The sequence below is a fragment of the Tiliqua scincoides genome, chromosome 7 (genome assembly GCF_035046505.1).
Source record: "Tiliqua scincoides isolate rTilSci1 chromosome 7, rTilSci1.hap2, whole genome shotgun sequence".
Lineage (NCBI taxonomy): Eukaryota > Metazoa > Chordata > Lepidosauria > Squamata > Scincidae > Tiliqua > Tiliqua scincoides.
Window position 1 is genome coordinate 15,969,408 of NC_089827.1, and position 25,339 is coordinate 15,994,746.

The window sequence follows — 25,339 nt, forward strand, 5'->3', positions numbered from 1 at the left end:
AACAACACTCAAAAAGCAACCTTGAGAATTCTGTATCAAGATTCTTTTTGTGCTGTGTTTTACCGACATGCAGGAGGGCATGTACACTTCAGCAAAACATCACCCCCCCCCCCCCAAAAAAAAAACCTTCTGTGTAATCACATCAAGGTCACCTTTTACAAGATTTACTGTCATTTGTCAATGTGCTTATCTATATCAACAGCATGAAAGGTAAAAATGCAAAAAGTGCATACGAATAGGAATTTGTGGCAAACAGGGAATTTTCCCATTCTGAAATTAAGTTGAGAATTTCTCCCTATTTTAACTGGAATTTAGAGGGAGCACAAAAGAGGGCAAGATGTATCCATGGAATACTGACAGAATGGAATGGGTTCGAAACCCACTCATCCCTAAATTAAATACACAATTGGCAATTCGTTGACCCCAAATGTTTCCTTTAGACATTCATTTGAGTCCAGTCCACCCCTAGAGATCTAACATGTCTCACGTACTTTAAAAAGACTTAAATTCCTTAAATTTTCCCTATTTAAACAGAACTGTGGCAGTTCTTTTGCCCTTTATTGTATTTGGTTCACAGTGGAATCCTCTCCAGAGGAATACTGTAGCTGTAATTAGGCTTAATTGGCAAATGGGCCAAATGAAATAGGAAAGAGGATAACGGAAAGATAAAGCTGTTGTGTGCTGCCCCTTTAAGAGGCAAGCTTACAAGACCTCAAGGTGAGAATGGCCACATGAGACAACTTTTTGCCACAGAAGACTGCCTGCATTGATGAGCAACTTTGATCTCCTCTGGGGTTGAACAGTCCCAGGCCAGATGGACCAGACACTAGCAAGAGTTCACAGGTAAGTGGAACCTGAATTATTTTTTTTCTTTCATCAGTCTAAGTTTAGACATTCAGCTTTTCCAGAAAATGTGGAGTTCCATAAAGTGTGGAGCTCTCAGATGAGGCCAGCTTTGAGCTGTTTCATATTTTCATGAAAAGTCTCCTTGCACCCTGTTCCATTGAGAGGTGGAGTATTGAAAACATAAGAAGAGCCTTGTTGGATCAGACCAAGTGCTCATCTAGTTCAGCTTCCTAGATCTCACAGTGGCCCACCAGATGCCTCGGGAACACACAGATGACAAAATATTTGTATCCTGGTGTCACTCTCTTCCATCTGGCATTCAGAAGTAGGCTACCTCGAAAACCTGGAGGTTGTATTCAGTTATCATGGCTAAAGAGTTTCTATGTGAGAACAAAGTGCTTCATACTGTGCTCCATTCCACAGATAAGGAAGTGGATTATCCTCTTCCTGCTCATTTTTAACAGCTGGAAAGTGGAGCAGTGAAGCTGATGCCTGCATGCATTTGAGAGGTCATAGCTGACTCAGGGTGAAGGACACCCCAAATCTGCCACTCACACTGTCATCTGCTGCTGATGCAAACTTTATCAGCTTGCTTTGTGACTGAAATCGGCCATGGGCCAGTAGCCGCTAAGGCAATTGGGGGGGGGTATCACTTGGGAGTGGCTTCAAATTGGGAATGGGAAATCAAATTTGGAATGGCTTCAAAAATAAGAAGCCTGGTGTAGTGGCATAGCTAAGGGGGTGCAGGGGGTAGCAGTTGCACCAGGCATCAAGTATTAGGGGGGCAACAAGCTGAGCTTGACACTAGTGACCAAAATTGTGAAATTCTTGGTATGTATTAATAATACTAGCATGTTATATATCATTGGAAAGGTAATTTAATGCAGAGTGCAATGAAACAAACTGCACAGGAATATCTGCATTCTATCAAAAGTTATAGCCAATTAACCAGAAAATGAAAACACAACTGTCTTGTGGAACAAAAAGTGGATTTGCCTAACTCCAAACTGACCTATAAGACTGATTGTTCTGAGTGCCAGTGAGATGTTGTTATGGTACAGCATGGAACCAATAACTTTTTATTTATTTACTTAATTAAATTTGATTTTATTATGCGGGGGTGCTACAAAATTTTCTTTGACCCCACGTAGCAGATACATGCCTTAGCTATGCCACTGACTGGGGGGAGGCAGCAGAGCAAGTGAATGGTGAGCCACTGGGGGGAGGAGGTGGGTTCCCCCCCCCAATTTTCACTTTTTAAAAAGCCTAGGTGTGATGTCACTTCCAGTTGTGACATCACTTCCGGGGCAACATTCTGAGTTTGGCACCGGACTACATGATCATTAGCTACGGGTGTAGCTAAACTTCAGGGGTCCCAGGCTGTTGAGGCACACAGCACTCACACTGCTTAAACAGAAGGTTTCCCTGTTGCATTTTACAGCTGGAAAACAAATGCTCTGTTTATTGTTAGATACTGTTTGACAAAAAGTAGCGCATTTTGTTGTTCACAGGCAGTTTGCTTCTCTAAAGCCTTGACATTTTTCTCATCCATCTCATCTCATCCATAAGCAAATCTTTGACGGATCTTTATTTTTTCTTAATCCCATTGATTAACGATTATGCCACCTACATTTTATGAGAATTAATAACCATCTTCGATTTTCTGTTTCATCCTAAAATCCCCCCCCCCCCATTACACATGTCCTCCACACTAGCTGACTGCGATCATCTTCCCGGAACACATTACATAGTTCCTGAAAATGCATCTTTAAAAATTTAATATCTGATAGCTCAGGTCTTTCACCAATCACAATCCAAAATCGTGCTGTAGCCTCATGAATTCTGCTAAAATAATTCATATGATGTTTTCAGAACAGTTCCCTGCCAGAAGCCCATGAAGTGCATTAATACCATTAATACATTAACGCAGGTTTTTTACCACCCCCCTTTCAATGAATTATATTGCCCAAGGATATTACTCAAAAAACAGGCACCATATAAAATGAAGCATATGTCAGATTCTGGACTGGTAAGGCACTTATTCTTCTTAAATATTAAAGAGCTATAAGGGAATACAATAATCCAACACAGATGAGCACACGAGTAATGATACCGGAGCAGGCTTCATATAGCACATTTATAAAACACGTATTACAAGGACACAAGAGCATACCATTTATCTTGAGGCATAAAACCTCCAGGGAAAAGCATTTTCAGTGATGAAACCAGACGCCCTCTGGGTTCTCTGCTGCAAACTTAAATTAGTCTTTGTTTTGGAGTCACAGGTCTTGTAAAGACTGAAAGCCTCATCCAGCCAGGGTTCAGTACACTGGTTTCAGTGGAAAAGTTAAGTGTGTAAATTTCTCTATCCTTCAGCCCCAGCTGGTTTGCCACAAGAGGGGCATGCTCCGCTTAGTGTCTGAGCTCTTCTTGGCCCAGGGAAAGAGGGGTAGAAACAAAAGTGGGTATTGGTGGTCCAGCAACCAGGATCCCCAACCAGGTCTGAGAGTTCAGCAGTGGGGAAGAGGTTGCTTCACCCTTTTCCATCTCCTGTTTCCATCCTTGGGTTTGCCCTAGCTTCAGGGAACCAGAGACAGAGCAGCCCTCAGGTAGCCTGTCCAGAGACCTCTCATCACTGGCTTTGGGCTTTCTCCTTCCTGGGCAGTCACCTCCACCTCCTCCCCTGGCTTTACCTGGTCCAGCCTTGTGCTTAAAGGGCCAGAATCACCCTAGAGTGGGGAGGTCTTCATTCCGTGAGGATCAGCCCATGAGCCCTGATGGCCAAGGAACAGTGGGAAGACCAGACGTATAGCCATGCATTGACTAATGGTTTTCTTGGGGGGGGGGGGGGGAGGCACAGCTCTACATTTTGCAGGGCACCTCACCGCTCCACTTAAGCTGTCCCTCCCCATCACTGTCAGAATCATTCCAGGAGATGAGAGCAATGTGGAGGCCTCTGGCCCAAAGCCACCCAGGAAGCTTCATGGCTAAGCAGGGATTTGAACCTTGATCATCCAGGTCTAAGTCCAGCACCAGAACCACTGCACTGTCCTGGCTCCCTTTTATCTTTTTAAAAACATATTTGCCATCTTTTTAATCTTTTTAAAAACATATTTCCTTCATGGAACATCCTCTCTGAGAACAAATTCTCTGAAACACAAATGCTTGCAATGGTGTAATGTGAAACTTAACTGGTCTTGCTTGATTTTTTTCTTAAGCAACAACATGACTACCTTTTGTTTGATCTCACTTTTTGTTTCCCCCTGACTTCATCAAGATATACATTTCAGATCTGTCATTGGCTATCCTGACTTTGCTCTTCTTGCAGTTTATGTACATTTTTTTCCATTGATTTGATTCCTTCCCCCCCCCAACCTTTTTCAACTTTCATTATATGCCCTGCATAACTACCAACCAAGGTTGATTGCTTAGTGAACTGGAAAAGGAGTAGATATTTAACAACAACAACAAAAAGTCTAACTTAATGATTCTACAATTAGTATTCCAGTCAATCTCTTAGGTGATAACTGGAATCCCCTCAGATCAATGTTCTAACTATACTTTAGTCTCCTCATAAGAGCATTAATATTACCTGGTGCACCTCCCAAGCGTTCTATAGTGGAGTAATAGCATATAATAGCATATAAAGTAGGCAAATTGGGAGATTGATCAAGAATATCTAATAAGCCCAACTGCGATTTTCTGCTCTTTTATTTTCCTAAATAATGCTCATCTTACATTAGTTTGGTCATAATCGGCTAAGAAAATTCTTATGCGCTGAATTTCCATGGGCACAGAGGAAGTTAAGTATTCAGATGTTCTATTACGCTCTAAAGTCCCATTGATTTCAGTAGGATTACCCAGTACGTGTTCTGATTCTACTCAACTGCTGATGCTGAACGAAGAGAAATAATCGTATTTCATTATCCAAAAATCCTATATGCCTGCACCACTGCACTTTCCTGAAATAATATTAAGAACATAAGAACGGCCCCACTGGATCAGGCCATAGGCCCATCTAGTCCAGCTTCCTGTATCTCACAGTGGCCCCACCAAATGCCCCAGGGAGCACACCAGATAACAAGAGACCTGCATCCTGGTGCCCTCCCTTGCATCTGGCATTCTGACATAGCCCATTTCTAAAATCAGGAGGTTGCACATACACATCATGGCTTGTAACCCATTATGGATTTTTCCTCCAGAAACACAGAAATATTGCTGTGATGTTGGCATAAGGTCATATTTTGTGAGATTTATCTTAGCAAAATTATATCTATAGCGGTATCTATCTTTACAACCTTTTCTTTGTCGGACTGATTGCTCGTGAATAACCCAGAATGGTTGGCAGACATTTCATCAGTTAAAAAAGAGTTGAGGTAACTCTGGGACCACCTGGATTATGATTTTCAAGGAAATATCTCCAAGAACCAGAGATGTACAAATCCACCATGGTTAGACTCAAGTCGAGTCCCGAGTCCCCACTCCCTTTGACTCGACTCATGCAGGAGTCTTAATGGCCATTGGGACTCATTCAGAGTGTTTTCAAGACTCTATTTGACTCGATGCAGGATTTTTGTTTTTTTGATACATGTGTCAGGTGCAACTCTGCAGAAAAAACAGAGCTGTTGCTGGCGGGATGCATGTCAAAGATCTCATTTAATACTCTGATGATGTCCCCGTCCCATCCCAGAACTTAAAGAAAACTGCTGTTCTTTGAGTGAAGGCAGCAGTACAGAAAGCACCATCGTTTCCTGATGAACCCCAGTGATGAAACACCTTCCCCCAATTCACATCACTCCTTCAGAAGGAGCACCAGGCACACCAGGACAAGGAGCAACAGGGAGTGGGAGATTGGTCTGAGCTCGGAAAGACGGGAGGGGGTGGGACGAACTGCATGAGAGTGGGTCAGAAGTGGCAAGCAGGAGGAGGGTTGCATATAGCAGCTGGGTGGGATACCAGTATGACCCAATCCATTGCAGCTCTACTCAGAAGTACCATTTAGATACTCACCTACAGTATGTAAAATTTTTGTCAAGTAATCAAGCTCAAATTATCATTTCGACTTATCTCCGGGTCAATCAAAGGGCAGAGCTTTTCAGCTCTGAAAAGTTTTGTTTCTCCACTCAGCTCAGGCAGGCACCTCCTTAGTTTCTATAGTAACTTTCCTGGGAAATTCCAGTCAAAGTTAACCTTTTATTCTCCTCCAGTGAATTTTGCAAATGCTGCTGCAGCCTGGTTCCCTTTTGCAGGAGTAAGTGCACTGTAAAGTGTTTACAAAAAGGTGGTGAAGACCAGAATTTAAAAAGAATAAAAATGTATCTTATGATCTTTTACTATGTTTTTAATAAATTAGAGACTGTACAGTTCTTAGGTAACAATTACTGGTAGGTTATTTTTCAGGATCTGGCCTGGGCTAAAATCAGACAAAACTATAGTCAGACACTCCCCTAAGTTTAACCCTTGACTTATCCAAGGGTCATAGAAAATTCCATGATTTTTGGCTCAAAACCTGCCCTCGACTTATCTGTGGGATCGACTTATAGGCGAGTATCTGCAGTAGTTCCATTGTGGCCAGTCATTCAAAGAGCCTGCTGGAGCCATGAGTTTTTCTTCAATGGCTAGGAACCACCTCCCCCCTGTCCTTCTCCCCTCACTCATCCAGCAAAAAAACTTTCATCTAATGATCACCGGTTCCTTCAGAGATGGACAAGAGAGCCTGGTCCCACCTGCCTCCCCCCAACTTCTGCTTGATGCAAAACCAAATTTTCCCTGCCCTTCCCTGGCTGGAACTTCCCTGCTGCTCTCCCTGTCTGAATGATGGCCCCACAAGGTGTTCTTGTGACACGGCCTCAAGTCTGCACGTGTGGGAACTCATTTCAGAGTCAGTGGCCTCAGACGCAAGTCGGTGCCAGAGTCATTGACACATGTGACTCAAGTGTACATGTGTTTTTGTGACTCAAACTTGAGTCACCTGACTCGAGTTCCCAACCCTGCCCAGAACTTAGTGATGTGTGGTCAGTGTGAGAAACAGCAGGTTTTCAAGTTTGATAGATGCAGAGTGAGCTGTGAGCTGCCTGAAGACTGATAACACCTTGGGAGTGCATGGTGTCTGCTTACTTAGTGGCATAGCTAAGCCAAGGCTTGGGGGGTATATTGCTGTCCCGTGATGGTGGTGGTCCACCATCTCTGTTGAGGGTTGGTGACCACACATCTTGGCTACTTTGGAAACAGTGTGAAATCAGCTCTCCTGCCCACTCCATTGTCTCCAAATGGAACCATTTTCAGAGGTGAGAGCCATACATGTGCTGGGGAGGGGGGTGACAGTTCAGGGGCACATGGGGGGGTTGCTACGCTGCTCAGTGACATCACCTGGCCCTGGGACCCACCCAACCTAGCAACGCTCCTGTGCTTAAGTATAGGACAGTCTCTTTGCCGCCACTTGAAATCTGAATTTTTTCTACATAAAGCAAATATTACAAGGACACTATTAAATGCTGCCTTTGGGCACAGCAGGCCCAATCCATGACATGTTAGCACTTGGGAGGAGCAGTGAACAAACAACTGTAACCTCCCTTCTGTCCACTACTGATGGGGCTGGCCCGCTTACTTGGTTCCTTCCTCTGGGCAGGCTCTTTAAACAAAGCAGGAAATACTGACCATGCTGGGAGTTTAAAGACCTAGCCCAGAAGGGGTGGTATGATTAGGCTGCCTTGAGGCAGGACAGGGTGGCAATGGGGCAGAGGGTGGGAGGATCAGACCCAAGTGGGGAGTGGGATTGATGGTGCCAGCATGCACTGTGTTCTATCCCCCTTCCTAAGCCTGATGCTTAGTGCATCAGTGCATCCTGCTACAGTAGTGCATTAGTCTACATAGCTGGTGCCGGTCCAAGTTGACCCATTGCAGCTGCTGGGGCTTATCCTGGGGCAAGGGAGCAAATATCCTGAGGACACCACTAGCAGTCAATATTCCCCTGCGGAATTCAGCATAGCCCATGCCAGTGATGCTGCATCGATGTGGGGGAATTTAGCTAGGACTGGGCTAAAAGAAAGGGAAGGCAGACAAAAGTTCCCCTGATCTGCTTTCTGCAGCTGAGATCTCAGCTCAAGTGGAGGAGTGTTCTCTATGCAGAGGATCACAAGTAGGCACCCACCAAATCCACCCCACCGATCACTGAACCTGTTGTTTAAGTATATACAGTGGCCCTTCCTCATGTGCTGGCTCAGAACCCGCGGATTTGACTTACCGCAGCTTCCGAACTTGAGACTTGAGGGCTTTATCAAACCTTCTGGATGGAAGTGCCTTCTGGCTGCATCCAGGAGGTATTCTAAGGTGCAGGAAGGTCGTGTGTGGCCTCTGCATGTCACAGAAGGTGTCCCAGAAGCTTCTAGTTTTACAAAGCTGTGTCCAGAGGTTCTCTAAGGTAGCACTCGCCAAACCACAGGCCGTGGGCCGGATCCAGCACAGCGCTACCTCCCTCCCTCGTGTGAGAAGTGCTTATCGTTCCGCCATGCTGCTTTGAAGAAGCCCACCCGACGGCTGTAATACCACACTCTAGGCCAGTGATTTTCAGCCTTTTTTAACTCAGGCACACTGACAAGGTACTAAAATTATCAAGGCACACCATCGGCTTTGTGACAATTGACAAGGGACACTGCTCTGCTGGTGGGGGGCTCACATCCCCCAATGGTCCTACTGATAAATGACCCTCCCCCAAACTCCCGCAGCACACCTGCAGACCATTCGCAGCATACCAGAGTGCCACGGCACAGTGGTTGAAAATGGCTGCTCTAGGCAGTTGCTTCTACCTGGAAATGCAGGCACAAAGCCTGCTGGGCAGTGGGCTACAGATGCAACTGCCTAGATTGTTGTGTTACACAGCAATCAGTTGGGCTTCTTTAACCAGTGCAGCAGAATGGTCAGAGTGGGTTCAAACAGGGACTGCTTTTTCCATGTGCAGTGGTTGCAAGTTTGGTGACCGCTGCTCTAAGGGATCCCCCATGGATTTTGCTACCATTGGGTTCAGTAACTGCAGGGGGTCCGGGAACTGAGGTTACATAAGAACAGCCCCGCTGGATCACGCCATAGGCCCATCTAGACCAGCTTCCTGTATCTCACAGTGGACCACCAAATGCCCCAGGGAGCACACCAGATAACATCCTGGTGCCCTCCCTTGCATCTGGCATAGCCCATTTCTAAAATCAGGAGGTTGCACATACACATCAAGTCTTGCAACCTGTAATGGATTTTTCCTCCAGAAATTTGTCCAATCCCCTTTTAAAAGCATCCAGGCCAGATGCCATCACCACATCCTGTGGCAAGGAGTTCCACAGACCAACCACACCTGTACTGAGTTTCCACCTGTACTTTACTTAACCAACAGGAACAGTAGCTTGACAGAAGAGCATGGTATAGGGAGAGAGCTCCCCTGCCCCTTGCATTTGAGAGGGCATTGTCACTTTTCTATTCCGAAGCAGTGCTGAATTTTCTGGTACATGTGCTCTCAGCCTTGCGCATTACTGTGACTTCAGCCTGATGAAAAGACAGCGCTGTCTCATGGCACAGCAATCCTCCCCTTATTGTATAAGCACTTTTGCACATTAATACGACGCCAAGTGTATGAAAAATTAAAGTGACAGTTGTCACTGAGAAGATGAGGTGCTGGTTTGAAGTTGCCTCGCCTAGTTAGCTCTTTTTCACATCTTTGAATCATACAGGTGTGTGCTTTTGTTCTCCAGGGAGCATGTGGTGGCAGCGCTCTGTCAGGGCTCCAGTGTAATTGTTTGTTAGCGGAGAGGTTCGGAAGGCACACAACATGCATAGTATGTTCTCCTGGGAACATCCATCTAAGATGTGCCTTTCCAGCAGCTATGCCAGAACTTTTCCAGTGGGCTGATTGACAGGCTGTCGTTAGCCATCTAGTTAGCATTGCAAACAAGCAAGGCGGTGCATTTCTTCGACATCTGCTCAAGTTGACGTCTAAGAACAGAGAGAGCGACTTCCCTTCCTTCTCATTTCTGTCCTCGCCATCCCATCATTTTGATGAGGATGGAACGATGACTTCTGAAGCCTTGAAAGCAAAACATACTTAATATATCACACCTGTGCTGTGCTTAACGCCAGGAATCTTCAAATTCTGAAAGTTCATGTGTGTTTAAAAGTTTGTTAAGTTAGCGGTTCTGTATGATCCCATTTCTTTATCTCACTGCCAGCATTACACAGGGCTTCCTAGATTTGTGCCAACGGTTTAGCTAGCACAGGTCCAACAAGCTGAACTGAGAAGGTTGGGCCTTTACCTGGTATAAGGGGAAAAATATCCTCTTGCCCCGAGTAGACCTCCAGTTTTTAGGAGCCAATGTCTTGCAACTTGATCAGCCAACCAGTTTTCATTGGATAGGAGAACAAATATGTGGGGATTCCCAGGTTTGATTCACTGCATGGGGCTTTTCCCTTTACAATCTAGGGTTGCAGAAACATCCATCTCCCTATATTAATAAATGTAGGACAGTGTGAATATCTGACTGAAAGAAGTCTTGCAATTGCATTCAGGCAGTCCAGCGCAAATATGTAAAATAAGTATGAATGAAGATGGATATTGGTGTTTATCTTCATCACTTTTTTTTCCCCCACCTAGGCAATGCAACAGGCCTTCTTCACTTTTGGTTTTGACCAGTGAGTCGTATTTATTTCTCATATATTTGTGACTTTAGCCTGTGACTCAGATGTAGCAAACACATTCAAAAATACCTTTGCCACTGTTCTCTCAAATCTATAGGCTAGGAAAAGATGAAAATTAAAGGTGGCAGAAGTGAGACGGTGGGGCTGGCTTACTTATCGCAAGTAACAGAGGCGCAATTTAAGAGGTGCAGTACTTGGATTCGAGACTTGCCATTTTCTCTCACTTTCAGTGGGTCCCTTTAGGATGTAAACTTATTCAAGTGAGTTTGCAGGAGCTCTTAATTGTTCTCCAGAGTTCACATCTGCGTTAAATAGCTCACTGCAGAGTTATATTTAAAGTGTTTGGCATGGTCCCTCTAGAGATTTAAAATATTATACTTTCCCCCCTTGGAACAGATTGAGATATTCTTATAACACCTGTGTTGTTCTCACTTTCTAATTAATACTTTATATTATCTTAAGGGCTGCAAGTGTATTCAATTTGCAGCAGAAAAGCTATATATATGTATACGTGTGTGTGTGTGTGTGTGTGTCTATTTATCATGTCGGCGGTGCCCTCTGACAAGTCTCGTGTTGTCTTGTGTGCTCCCTGAGGTATCTGGTGGGCCACTGTAAGATACAGGAAGCTGGACTAGATGGGCCTATGGCCTGATCCAGCAGGGCTGTTCTTATGTCTTTTCTGATTATTTAGTATAGCTTACAGCAGTGCTTCCAAATCTTCTCAGCCCAGCACCCCACCACATCCTCCTTGGTGGGTTGCGACACCTGAATGACTTACTGGGAGGGAGAGGAGGCTCATCTGGGTTGCATTGGGCCAGTGACCCACTCTACTGGCCTCTGTGGGCCTCAGAATGGTCCACAGAAGCTTTAGAAAGCAACTTCCAGTAGTTAACCAGAGGTAGCTTTCCAAAAACTGGAAGTGGCTTTCAGAGACTCCTGCGGGCCATTCTGAGGCCCGTAGAGGCCAGTAGGGTGGTTTGCCGGTCCAGTGCAATCCAGAAGAGGCCACTCTCCCAGAATGGCTCAGCTGAAGCAAGGGCAGGTAGCAGGGTTCAGGTTGCATGTGGACCCACTGTATGTTGGCGCCAATGGGTCATGACCCACAGTTTGTGAAACCCTGGCTTATAATAAAAATTACACAAAATTAAAAAGCAACACACTATGCATGACACAAAATAATCAAATTTCTCAGAAAAAAGGGTCCTCCCCTCCTGGGACTCATCTCTTAAAGTTAAAACAAAACTATCACATTTAGCAAGCAAGTATGGGACTCGTTGGACAATCTCTCAAGTTCACCACCACTCTTTCCAAGTCATACTAAGATATTCCAATGTGTCTTAGATGAGGTTTTCTCCATATGTGATGACCAGTCAACTAGTGCTCACCCCGAAGGTTGTCCTGACCCCCTTCGCTTCTCTTTATGGATGTTTCCCTCAACACATACAGTGCCATGGTTGTCCTCTGCCTTGATAGCTACTTGATAACTGCCTTGCCTCTGTCCTTGATACCTTGGGCAGGAGGTCTGGTCTAGAGGGTAGAGCCTCCGTCTGCCTGAAGATAACATCCACAAGGTCGCCAGTTTGAGGCCACCGGCACCGTGCGACCTTGGAGCAGCTGACAAGCTGAAGCCGAGCTATTCCATCTGCTCTGAGCATGGGAGGATGGAGGCCAGAATGTGAAGCCAGATCGGAATGAAACACCTTGAATGTAGTCATTCTTGAAAGAAAGAACCTTCTTTGAAATTGTAAAAATCCCTATTTAATAAGGGATTTAATAAAGCCTGCCTATGTAAACCACCTTGAATAAAGTCTTGAATAAAGACCAAGAAAGGTGGTATATAAATACCTGTTGTTGTTGTTGTTGTTGTTGTTGTTGTTGTTGTTGTTGTTATTATTATTATTATCTACTAGAAAGACTCCTGTGCAAGACAAAGTACAACTGTGATGTGTGTCTTCCTTTTTAATCCTGTCCTCCCAAAATCAGGGCGCAATCCTAACCCCTTATGTCAATGCTTACCAGCACTGGCAAAAGGGCAATGCAGCTCTGTGGTAAGGGAACAAACATTCCCTTACTTTGAGGAGGCCTCCGTGAGTGACACTCAACTGCAGGCTGCAGGACATGTCCCATTGGCACCGCTATGCCAGTGCTGAAAAGCACTGACATAAGGGGTTAGGATTGTGCCCTCACAGCCCAATCCTATCCACACTTTCCTGGGAGTAAGCCCCACTGACTCTAATGAGACTTCTGAGTAGACATGCACAAGATTGGGCTCTCAGTGTCTTTAATTCAAATCAGGAGAATGGTCCGCAGGTGTGCTGTAGGATTTTGTGGGAGGATTTTGTGGGAGGGTCATTTATTAGAAGGGCCATTGGGGGATATGAGCCCCCATCAGCAGCATGGTGTGCCTTGTCAGTTGTCAAAAAGCTGATGGTGTGTCTTGAGAATTTTAGCACCTTCTCTGTGCTGTGAGATGAAAGGCTGAAAACCACTGCTTTAGGCAGCATAGGAAGTTAAGCTATGCCATGCCTCGATCAGATAAAAGCTGATAGCAGGCATCGAACTACTGGCGAACTGCTCTAAATGGTTAGAGTGAGGATGTCAGCATTCATGGTACCACCACAGACCTAAACATTATCTGTACCTGCTTGGCGTGTCATTGACTTGTCAATTGTTGCATATCCTTCATCTGATTTATCTTCATCTGGTTAAATTAGAAAAGTTGTGGCCTTTATCCATTCCAGTTCCTTTGTCTTGTCATTACGGCAGTTGGTCACAAATATCCTTGTTCCAATCATGTTTAATAGCTTCTTGCAAAGTACTTGCAAAGTAATCGTACTGGGCTATCAAGAGAGAAATGCTCACGGAACCCGATCGGATCAGCCTATAATATGTTCAGGTAACTGGTCTGAGAAACTACACCATCATTTTAATCTATTTTAAAAGCAGCAATAGCATCACAATCAGCAATTTTCTTTCAAACAGTTTTTGCTGCTTTTATAAAGCTCTCAGCTTGCAGTTAAGGCATTTCTAAGCTAGGGACTTGCTTTGTGTATTTAATCATTAGATACGCATTTGTTCTGATGCTTAGATATTCATTAACTTTGGTATAATAAAGAAAATAATGTCCCCCTTAAAGACTGTGCTGTAAAGCTTTAATTTTCACAGTGAATATGGATGCTGTTCTGCCAATTTTTCATGGCATTTTATTTCTCCCCATCAGTTTGGCAAGAAGTCAGTAGACAACTGATCCGTCTATACAAATTCCAAAAATCCCCTTTTCTTTATGCCGCTTTCCATGGCTAGCAATCACAGGCAGGATTATTATTTGAATTAATTCTGTAGAAAATGTCATCATTTATAGAAGATTTTTCCCTCTGTGAGCCTCAGAGAGAAATCTATGCATTTTTAAGATAAACAAGAGCTGAAATGTTTTGTCCGGTAAAATGAGGTTATGGCTAAGAGTATTATCAGGTTCTCTTTGGGAAGTCACGTAGGATAAACTGGATCAACCTGTGAACTGGAGAGATAGATATGAAGAAATACTTAGTGTAAGGTACATTGTCATGCTTGCAGGGAATAACAGCAAATAATATTATTATCAGCTGGAAAAGTCAGAAGAAAAAAACATGTTCCTCTTGTAGTTTGTTTACTCTCATTTGGATGCTCTCCTTCCTTTGGGGGACACTTTCTTCCCCTCAATTCTCAGTCTTCTAGAACAAGAAATGGAATCTCTACAACGTTCCAAAAAATCTTTTTAGTGCAGTAGTGTAGCTGGAGGAGTGGGTGCCCGGGGCAAGATGATGCAATGACACTTCCATGTCATCCTGTCACCTCCACACCTGCGCAGTCACCCCCTCTCGTACATGATCTTGGCCCTGGAAATGGCTCAATTTGGAGTTGTACGGGGCCAAGGGTGGGTGAGAGGGCTCATTTTGTGGTATTTGCTTTGCAACAACTGTTAGCTCTGTCACCTCCTTGCCCCCAGTGGAGGCAGCGGAAAACCGCCACTCCGCCACTCTGCCACAGGGGGCAATGCACACATACCCTGGGCCCCACTATATCTACACCACTATATCAGCAGCCTTAGTCGAGCTTGCCACACATAATTGTTTGTCTGGGGGGTCCACTATTCAATCAGTTAAATACACATGATTTTGACATGTGCTCCTTCACTCAATGTATACATCTTGCAGATTATTGTCTACTCTGGTGGCATTCGGTTTCCAAGATTCGGTTTCCAAGATCTTAGCTCTGATACTTTTTTTTTTTTTTAATAAACTGTGAGTGCCAGGAATACAAATGTGGGACCTTCTGCATGCAAAGCTTGTGCTCAATGACTGAGATTTGGCTCATCTGTTTTCTAAGCTACAGACTTGTACTTCCTCTCCGCCAGGAAGATTACTGGACTCGAGCCCAAGGGTATGAACTTAATGAGTTTACTAGGCCCAAACCACTGAGCCACCATGCAACTTCTGCCTTCTAAGCAGATAGTAATATGCGTGACATTGGTTTCAAAATTATTTTATTCATTCATTCCCTTTATTCTTTCCAGAACAAGAGTGATAACTTTTCTTTGTCCATCTCTTCCGCAGTAAATTCCTTTGCTGCTCTCAGCACTTGAGGCATTCGCTTCTTCTAGGAGTAGTTAAAATGTTGTCCTAGTGCAAGGGGGAAACCACATCTTGTTGCTTAGATCAGAATTGCATTCAGGAGGGCCTGCCTGCTCTCTTTGTTCCATCATGGGTGCCTGACCTGACAGGTATCCCGGGAGCCACCTTGCCTATTCTCAGAGATTTCGAGCAATGTTTCTCAAGGTTTGTCCTCCGCTGTACCACTTCACATGGTCGACCTATTCAAAGTACTACAAGAAGTAACTGGTGATGACATAATCGCCAGTTAATTCTGGGTTGGGAGGCCAGATGCGACATGGCAAGTACCAGTAAGAGGCTCAGGGTGGATGGGGGGGGGCTTTTTTGAGAGCAGAAAAGCATGCTTTGGAGTTCTGTCTGCTGAGCTGAGCCTCCTACCGTTGTTTGTTGTGTTGCATTCCTGGTCTTGTTGCTGGGCAGCAGGGGTCCACGGGTCCTGCAAGTACCACCAGATGCCACCTCAAGTACCTCTGGTGGTACCCATACCACTGGTTGAGAAACACTGATTTCGAGCAACCAGATGAGAGACAGGAGTAATTAGAACAAGGAGCTAGCTTTATTCTTTTTAGACCGCTGTATATCACAAATCTTGTCTCACAAATGCCTAATGCCTTTTGATTATGTGTAACCAATTTTTTATTCTCAATAAACCAACATATTTTTTACAGGCCTGTGTGTGGTCTTGAGTATCAAGAATTGGGAATTCAGCTAACCTGGCCTAACTGCTCAGCTTGTTACCAGAATATGTACTAGAATCTTGAGTTGTAGGTCCCTGAGGGTTGAGGGAGCCCAGGTTCTGCAAGAGCTGGGAGAAGCCCGTAGGTCCTCAGCTATCCTGGAGATGAGGGGCTGGCTTATCCAGGGTGGTGCCAGTACTACTGAACAGAGAGCCTTGTAACCCCAGGATCTGCATATGTAACTGGCTTACCTGTGTGTGTGTGTGTGTGTGTGTGTGTGTGTGAGAGAGAGAGAGAGAGAGCCAGTACCTTCATTTAAAAATCTTGTACTCTGCATTTGGTTTATTTTGGCTAAGAATTGTGCCTTGTTCAGTGGTGTCACTAGGATTTGCATCACCTGGTGTGGGAAGCCAGCATGTCACCCCTATGATGGACCTCCTCCCATCCTGTGGGCGGGGCAATGTTCTGAGCGGTGGGTGTGGTGAACTACCATCACCCCACCCACCTGGATTTTTGGCTATAACTTTTGATAGAATAGAGATTTTTCAACACGGTTTGTATGATTGCATTCGGCATGAAATTACACATTGATTGATATATAACATGATGGTATTATTTGAAAATACCAAGATGTCTCTGTTTTCTCTGGGTTCTGTGTGCACTCCTGAGATAGCATGGAATGGTAGAACCTCAGTTAAAAACAGTAGCCCATACTGTTAAACTGAGAGTTTGGATCCCTTAAGTGTGGGTTACCTGAGAACTAAATTGGGCATGTGTGTCCCTGATTTGCTATGAAGTTGGGCCGGGGGGGGGGCAGGGGTGATATGGTAAAGCCAGGGAGCCCTGGACTGAGGACTCTGGACTTTCACAGTACCCAACCTGTGAAAGATACTAAGGCATATGGATGAAAGTGTTTTGACAGCCCATAGAGCCTGAAAGTCAATTAACATAGCCCTTCTGGTTGAATTGGCCATGAGGCTGTTGAGGAACAATCAGAGCCTTGAAGCACTCTTTATCTGTGGCCTAAGTGGCTATTTGTCTCAAGGACATGATGCTCCAACAATTGTGCCATTGCCTTGCAAGCTTGAATGGCAAAGTGCAGTCACTGTGGAATTTCCCCAAGGTGGAAGAATTGGTATTGAGCTAAAGGAAAAATTGGCTCTTGCAACAGACTTTTGGGCCTGATGTTCTCTTAGCACCAGCCCTGATCAATTTGAACACACGTTCAGGCCTGAGTCACAGTCCCTACTAGCTTTCACTTTCACCATATATTTATGGCTATGCATGCATAGTAACAGCTCTTTGAAACACTGAATAAAAGCAATAGCAATTGAAAGGAATTTCCTTCTTTAGTATCTTTCCTGCTTTTCCTCATGTGGGATTTTTTTTTTACTTAACCATGGGTCATTTGCCAAGCCATTTTGGTCTGGAGTTAAACTTGGAAGGACCAGATTCAAATCTCTGCTCAGCCATGAAACTTCCTCCATTACGGGGTACAAGCCATGATGTGTATGCGCAACCTCCTGATTTTAGAAATAGGTTATGTCAGAATGCCAGATGCAAGGGAGGGCACCAGGATGAGGTCCCTTGTTATCTGGTGTGCTCCCTGGGGCATTTGGTGGGCCGCTGTGAGATATAGGAAGCTGGACTAGATGGGCCTATGGCCTGATCCAGTGGGGCTGTTCTTATGTTCTTATGTTCTTATGTTCCTGGATGACGTTGAGCCAGTCACTTTCTCTCAGCTTTACCTACTTCACAGGGTTGTTGTGTGGACAAAAGAGGAAAGCAATGATGTACACCACCTGTGACCTTCCTGGGTGTCCTTGGCCAGTTCTATTTATAACAAAGCTTGTGCTTTAATTATTATATAATATGCAGTTATTTATTTTAGGGCCTTCTGGGTATTATAGCTTGGTAGGGGAAAAAAGCTGTGGTAAGGCGGGGGGATTCTTTTGCTCTTTTGAAGCATTTTTCCCAAAGACAGGCGGTATTTCTGTACTTAAAAGCCCAATCCTATCTGGCATTTATGACGGTGGAACTCAAGTTCTGCTATAAGTGGCAAGGTGCATTGTAAATGGTGCACCACTGCCAAGTGTAAAGAAAACTCCAGTGGAAACAGCCTGCTGCTCCCTGCTTGTGCCAACGGCTCACCCAGGCGGCACTGGAATAGGTAAGGAAGCAGCAGGGTCAGGCGTGGGTGGCTTGGAGGAGGATCAGGGAGGAAGGGAGGAACTGGGGGTGAATCAGGGTGGAAGGGGCAGTGGCATTCCCAGAGGGGGGCACAGCTCTACATTTTGCAGGGTGCCTCAATGTGCCATGTAAGCTGTCCCTTCCCTGTGTCATTGAGTCAATCTGGGCAGCGAGAGCAACACAGAAGTACCTCTGCATTGTTATCGCTGCCCGGAATGGCTCTGACGGCAGGGGGAAGGGGCAGCTTACACTATGCATTGCGGTGCCCTGCAAAATTTAGCACTGTGTCCCCCCCATGGGAATAAGAACATAAGAACATAAGAACAGCCCTACTGGATCAGGCCATAGGCCCATCTAGTCCAGCTTCCTGTACCTCACAGCGGCCCACCAAATGCCCCAGGGAGCACACCAGATAACAAGAAGACCTGCAAGGCCTCCTGGGAATTGTAGTTTAAGAACATAAGAATAGCCCTACTGGATCAGGCCATAGGCCCATCTAGTCCAGCTTCCTGTATCTCAAAGCGGCCCACCAAATGCCCCAGGGAGCACACCAGATAACACACCAGACACTCCCAGAATGCCACTGGGAGGCAGTGGATCTCAGCAGCAAAAGCATGCGCTGTATCCTATCCCCCTTTCCTAGCTGGGCTTGCCACCTTTGCAAGTTGCATGGTAGGGAGTAGTGAGGCATCGGATTGGGCTTGAGTTCATAAAGCATTTCCGAAAATATTTCTGGTGGAAAAATCTCAACTTGCAGAGTGTAGCAATTCTGATGACATTGACTGATCTGTTATGGGTAGCTGTGAGATAGCAAAAAAAAAAAACCAAACATGTTAGCTATCCTCACTGTTGTTTCATTAATATTGATTCCAGTGCTGCTATTTACAGTATTTATAGCTGAAACATAAATTTGCCATGCAAAGTGTCAGAATAGCTTAAATGTGCTCCAATGGCTGGTTGATGTGCTATAAATTTCATTTAAATACATTTGTATGTGAGCAGACAGTCAGGTATATCCTTTCCAGCCCTGGGACTATGGCAGAATCATCATTCCTTAAATGTCTTTTATTACAAGACTGCAAGTGGACTGTTAAACTTTTGGCTCAAGGGCACTATAACCCTCAGATCAGCATAATTTAATCATCAAAGTAAGCTAATGGAAAGTTAAACTTGATGTACAAGACAGTGTAATTTTTCTCCATTTCATCTATTCTACGCCTATAGATTTTTCTAAAATGGGTTAATTTTATATATTGAAATGTCATCCTAGGCATAAATGCTTTTATGCATTTTTATAACCTTCTTATTTTGTGGGTTGGAAATGATTCCTATTTCCTCTTTATCTGCTTTGTAAATTATAATTTTATTGGCCTCGAAAATAATTTCAGGGATGTAAAATTCAGGCATGTTTTGCGCATATTTGTTGTAATTACAAGGACTTGGACAAAAAATATATCTCCCTGCTATACTAGCAGTTGAATTGTCCTAGAAATCTATGTGCTGATTAGCTCTTTGAGAGCCCAATCCTATGCATGTCTACTCAGAATTAAGTCCCTTTAGAGTCAATGAGGCTTGCTCTCAGGTAAGTGGGAAATATAGATTTTTTTGGGGGGGGGGAATATAGATTTTTATTTTAAAAGTTTCATACTACAATAATACTACAATAATACAATAATAAGTAAGTGGCAATAGGATTGGGCTGTGAATTAGTGTAGGAAAATATGAAAAAGTATAGGAAACAAGAGAAGTCACATTTTCATTGCATGTTTGTAACAAGATAAACTTGTATGTGACATGCAGACTGCATACTACTGGACATACATGAATTACATGTATGTGAAGTACTTTGAAAATTTGAAATAATATGGTATATTATCATGATCATATTTATAGATAGGTATATGCTTGTCTATAATATCCATAAACATTGTTGGCATCATTCTCCTATTGCACATTACATTTATTTGATGATCTCCTTCTAAAATAATTATTCTACAATGTAAAAAAAATGGACGGGAAGCCAATATGGCCAAGCCAGCCTTGGAAATTCTTGAAAATTCTTCATGTAGTGTCTCTGAAATAATGGGGTTTAATTTGTTTATATTATTGTTTCCCAACCTTTAAACATTCTTTTGCTGTCACATTTTCAGAGCTATGGAAAATTCTCATTACTAGGTTAGCATGATTACTAGAAAAACAACATTATTGGAGATTTGACTCTTTAAGACAAGCATAAAAGCTGGAGGATTTTCAAGCTTTTAGAAGAAGCAGTAGTGTAGCTAGAGGGGGTGCAAAGTACTAAGTTTTGCAGGGAGCCTCCCTGCGCTGTGCAAGTGGCCCCTCCCCCCCTTCGGAGCCATTCCAGGTCGCTGAAGCAAAAAGAGACATACGTGGATGGTTGCGCCAGCCCTTGGAGGGCAAGCCCACTTGCAGAGCCCCACAACCATTCAGTGATGGCACTTGTAAAAGGGCTTTCTCCAATGACCTGAGGAGACAAGCCAGATGGTATGGAAGTAGGCTCAAATACCCTGACCCCAGGTTTTCTGTTCCCTTCCATACATTTCTGGCAAAGGCCAAAGACAATTAACAGCCCAATTCTATTCGATGGCCATAAAGCAGAGTCCACTTCTGGAATGCTAGCAGGGATGGGGGTTAGGAATGGGCTGTAACAAGAGAATATATAATAAGGGATGATCTACAGCAGGGGTGCCCAAACCCCGGCCCTGGGGCCACTTGTGGCCCTCAATGCCTCTCAATGTGGCCCTCAGGGAGCCCCCAGTCTCCAATAAGCCTCTGGCCCTCCGGAGATTTGTTGGAGCCCACACTGGCCTGACGCGTGAGGGCGACTGTTTGACCTCTCGCATGAGCTGTGGGATGAGGGCTCCCTCCACTGCTTGCTGTTTCATGTCTGTGATGCAGTAGCGGCAGCAGAGGAAAGGCCAGCCTTGCTTTGTGCAAGGCCTTTTATAGGCCTTGAGCTATTTCAAGACCTTCATTCATTCATATAAGTTCATCTTTAATATATTTATTCATGTAAATGTATGTAAATTTATTCAAATTTTAAATGTAAATTAATCCTTTTTTTCCCTGGCCCCCGACACAGTGTCAGAGATATAATGTGGCCCTCCTGCCAAAAACTTTGGACACCCCTGATTTACAGCATCACTAGAGCAACAGGAAAGCAGAAAAGACACCCTCCCTTTTAGTTGCCTGTCTCAAAAGAACTCATGCTAAAGTTGTGTTAATATATATCACCTGAAGTCAGTGAAAGATCTGGTTCCCACATGTAAATGAAGGTTTCTACACCTCCCCACACCTCCCCTCCCCCTTATACACTGGATAAGGCACATAGAAATGTATTGTGTGCTCCATCATTTTATGGAGACATTTGTGTTCCACTTTTGTGAAAAACGTTTAGTTGAAAAGCAATAAATAATATTCTTATCATCATCATCATCATCATCATCATCATCATCATCATCATCATGGCATCTCCAAAAAGCCCTTGATTTCAAATGCACATGTGTTTCAGTGTGGACAAAATGCATAAGTATTCCTGCGTAAGAGATAGTATCGTAGAATTTAGTCTTAAAAACATAAAGGTCAAACAAAGCTGGAAACATTCATGATCTTGATATACAATGGACAACTTTACTGAAAAGTTGGTTTGCTTAACTGAAGGTCAGCCTACAGGCTTCTCCCCACGACAGTGACGGCAGCTGCTTACTCTGACCATAATTCAGTCTGGAAATCACAACCGCTGTGGTCTTCTAGAGGATAAACTAATTTTAATTGTAGCCTTTAAGCAACTAAAGATGGATGCATCAGGCAAAAATGCACCTTCACATTTAATGTCCTCATGGGGCAATTCAAAGAGGACAAAGCCAGCAGAAGGGAAATGGCAGGAATTTATTTAAAAAAGCGTGTGAGAGAGCAGATTCAATAAGAAAGTTGTTCTTTATGAACAATTGCACAATCTAATCTATTAGTAGGCCAACCCTATCCAACACTGGTGTAGCAGGGCCCCTGGATGCAGTAGGATTGGAGTTGATCAGGCAGGAAGTTTCCTTGGGGTGAGGGAAGATTTGTTCCCTTACCCTGTATAGTGCCCCAGCCTGCTCAATAGGGCTCTTTGGATCTGCACCAGCTATTTAGCTGAGTGAGATTCTCTTACCTTGTTCATCAGTACCAAAAATCAGAAAACTTTGATTTTTTTTTTTTTTTGCCAGTTTGGAAACGTTGTAAGGAGGTGAACACTCCAGGGAGTTAGGGCTATGACCAGGTGCATCGCTGGAATGATTTTTGTGGTAGGCGCATGAAATCTGCAAATGTGCTCCAGAGGGGATTGCCTAGCTAGTTTTTAATTTTCACTTTCTCTTAGGTAGAGCAACTTTTCACACATAGACGGACCATCAGTTAGCTGTTTATTTTGCACTTTCTCTCCTTTCTCTCCCCCCCCCCCCCCCACTGGCAGGATCTAAAAATAAGTTGTATATTAGTCACAAAGGCCCTAGTTGCTCTTGAGTCACAACATTCTGCAGTGTGGAACACAAAGGGGAGGCTGTTGTGCGATTCTTTGGTTGCGCTCAGAGTTCTGTCATGCAGGGTGCTTGTCTGTCAACTGTTTAGCAAGTGCACGGAATCCTGGTGGGTTAATTAGAAGATATATGTAACGGCAACTTTGAACTTTCTTTCCATTCTGTTGCAGCTCTTTGGAAGGACTACACTCTTTGGCGCTGAAACTGGGTCGTGCATCGTTACAGAAACATTTATTTCTATTAAGATATGAAACATCCATTTATTTTCTTCATTCCTTTCTTTTTCTTCTTCTCCTAAAATTCCTTCTCAAAAGCCCCTAGGTTTTCAAGTGCAAGCTTTTTCTAGTCTGCACGATGCATGGCTCCCCGACTTGGTTTTGCTTGCTTTTGTATGATCGTGCCTTCCATGGAGCAGGCTGCAATTGTATGTGCCACCCCATAGCCTTAAACAATTCATAGTAAGTGTATATAATGGCTACACCATCTGCATACACACCACCTGAATTACTAGATAGATTTTACCCCCCCTCTTATTGACTAAACCCAGGGAACTCTCTAATTGCATTTTAATTTTAAAATAACACCTTTCGGTGGAGGGGTTGCCACAAGAACTATTTAAAAAGAAAATGGGGAAGAAACCAAACACAATGAGATACCAGCGACAGTTTTTCTTTCAACGTTTTCTATGCCAACTATCCCCCCCCCCATTTATTTTTTTTTAATCAGAGAAATTTCAAACATAGCTTAGGGCTTCTATAAAGAGAAACAGAAGCTTCAAAGTATTCTCTGCAATGTTCTCTGGTTCCAGGGCATTGTAGGAAAAAAAAAAAGTGCAACCCCCATTTTATTTTCTGACAATGTCCTGGAACCATGTTGTATCCATACCATTATGAAAAAATAAAACAGCAGCTTCCAGGAGACCCTTATGCAAAGGATCTCTGCTGATTCTGGTCAAGGTGAGCACACCCGATCCCAGTAGTATAGCTAGAGGGGGGACTAAATTGTAAGCACTGAAAGCAACACAATGCATTCTATAAGCCCCCCCCCCCCCACTGCTGCCAGAACCATTCTGGGCAGTGACAGCAATGCACAGGTGCTTGCCGAACCAAACTGCGTCTCTTGTGTGTTGCTGTCACTGCCCAAAATAGCTCCAATGGCAAGTGGGAAGGGCCACATAAATGGTGCATTGAGGGACCCAGGGCCTAGGAGAGGGAGGTAAAGGGGGTAATTTGTACCTGGGCCCAGGGTAAAAAGGGGGGGCCCAGGAGCCAAAGGAGGGGGCTCAGAAATTTCCTGAGATCTGAGATCCTGAGATATGTTTTCCTATCTACTCAGACTTGTTGCTCACATGGGATGCTGGGGACATTACCACGACTGGGGATGCTGGGGATAGCACTGATGCCACATCTTCAACCAGGTCTCAATCCAGGAGAGGACCTGCCCTCTAATTCCCTGACTGTGGAGTTTTCTCAGAAGCCTTTGCTCAAGGACTGTGTAAATGCCTTCTGAAAGTCCAGATATATAATATTCACGGGTTCTCCCGCATCCACATGCCTGTTGACCTTTTCAAAGAATTCTATAAGGTTCGTGAGGCAAGACTTACCCTTACAGAAGCCATGCTGATTCTCCCTCAGCAAGGCCTGTTCGTCTATGTGTTTTTAGATTCTATCTTTGATGAGGCATTCCACCATCTTACCCGGTGTAGATGTTAGGCTGACCAGCGCACTATAGCAAATCAATTTTTAAAACAAAGTTTCTTTGCTCCAGTGATTTAAAAACAGCCTTGCTGACCTTGTAAGATAAGTATCATTAAGAAGACAATCCATCAATCAGTCGTCCTCCAAGAGCTTAGAAAGGAGCTTCACTCAGTCCCTCCCTTCACCAATGCAAAGTGATCACCTTTCTTTCACATGCTCAGGGAGAAGGGAGGGGTCGCCTGGAGAGAGAAGGATTGATGGATTGTGAGCCAGCTGCCCTCTCTCTGTCTCATTAAGGAGGCTATTGTTAAAGGACTGTTCAGTTTTTTAAACTGATTTTAAAGGGATGCATTTTTCCCCTTCTCCAGGGATCAGCACATTCCTTCTCATTTGCAGTGGCCATTTGTGTTGAGTCAAATCCGTGTATAAAAAATCCGTGTATAACAAGGCTGGACCTGTACACGTTAAAGTCCCATTCAGAGACTCTTCGCCTGGTCAGAACCAGAGACAGGACCATTGCATCCTGAGTAACTGGGTCCCTATCAAATGCATCCTGGTATTGGACATTTGTGTTTGTTCTTTTTCTATCCTGGACATTTGTATCCCAGTATATGCATCTTTTATATTATATTTTTAATTTTTAAAGCACAAAAGTATGGTTTGGTTTAGGGTTGGGATAAGAGTCTTTGGATAAATTACATGGGTTTTGTTTTTCATTTATAGTTTCTTTGTTGCCCAGTTGTAGTGGGATGCAAATGACTGGGGCACGCTCCCCCCCCCCCCCCCGATATGAATTTCCAGGGATGCCAATGACTGGGACACATTTGACCAGGACACAACTGTCCAGGACACAAATACCCTAATACAGTGGTTATCATACTTTTTAGCACCAGGACCCACTTTTTAGAATGACAATCTGTTGGGACCCACCGGAAGTGATGTCATTAACCTGGAAGTGATGTCATGCCCAGAAGTGACATTATCAAACAGGAAAATTTTTAACACTCCCATATGACAAAATCAATTAATTAAGGCCCAAACCCTAACTAACGTTCCCATACTGACAC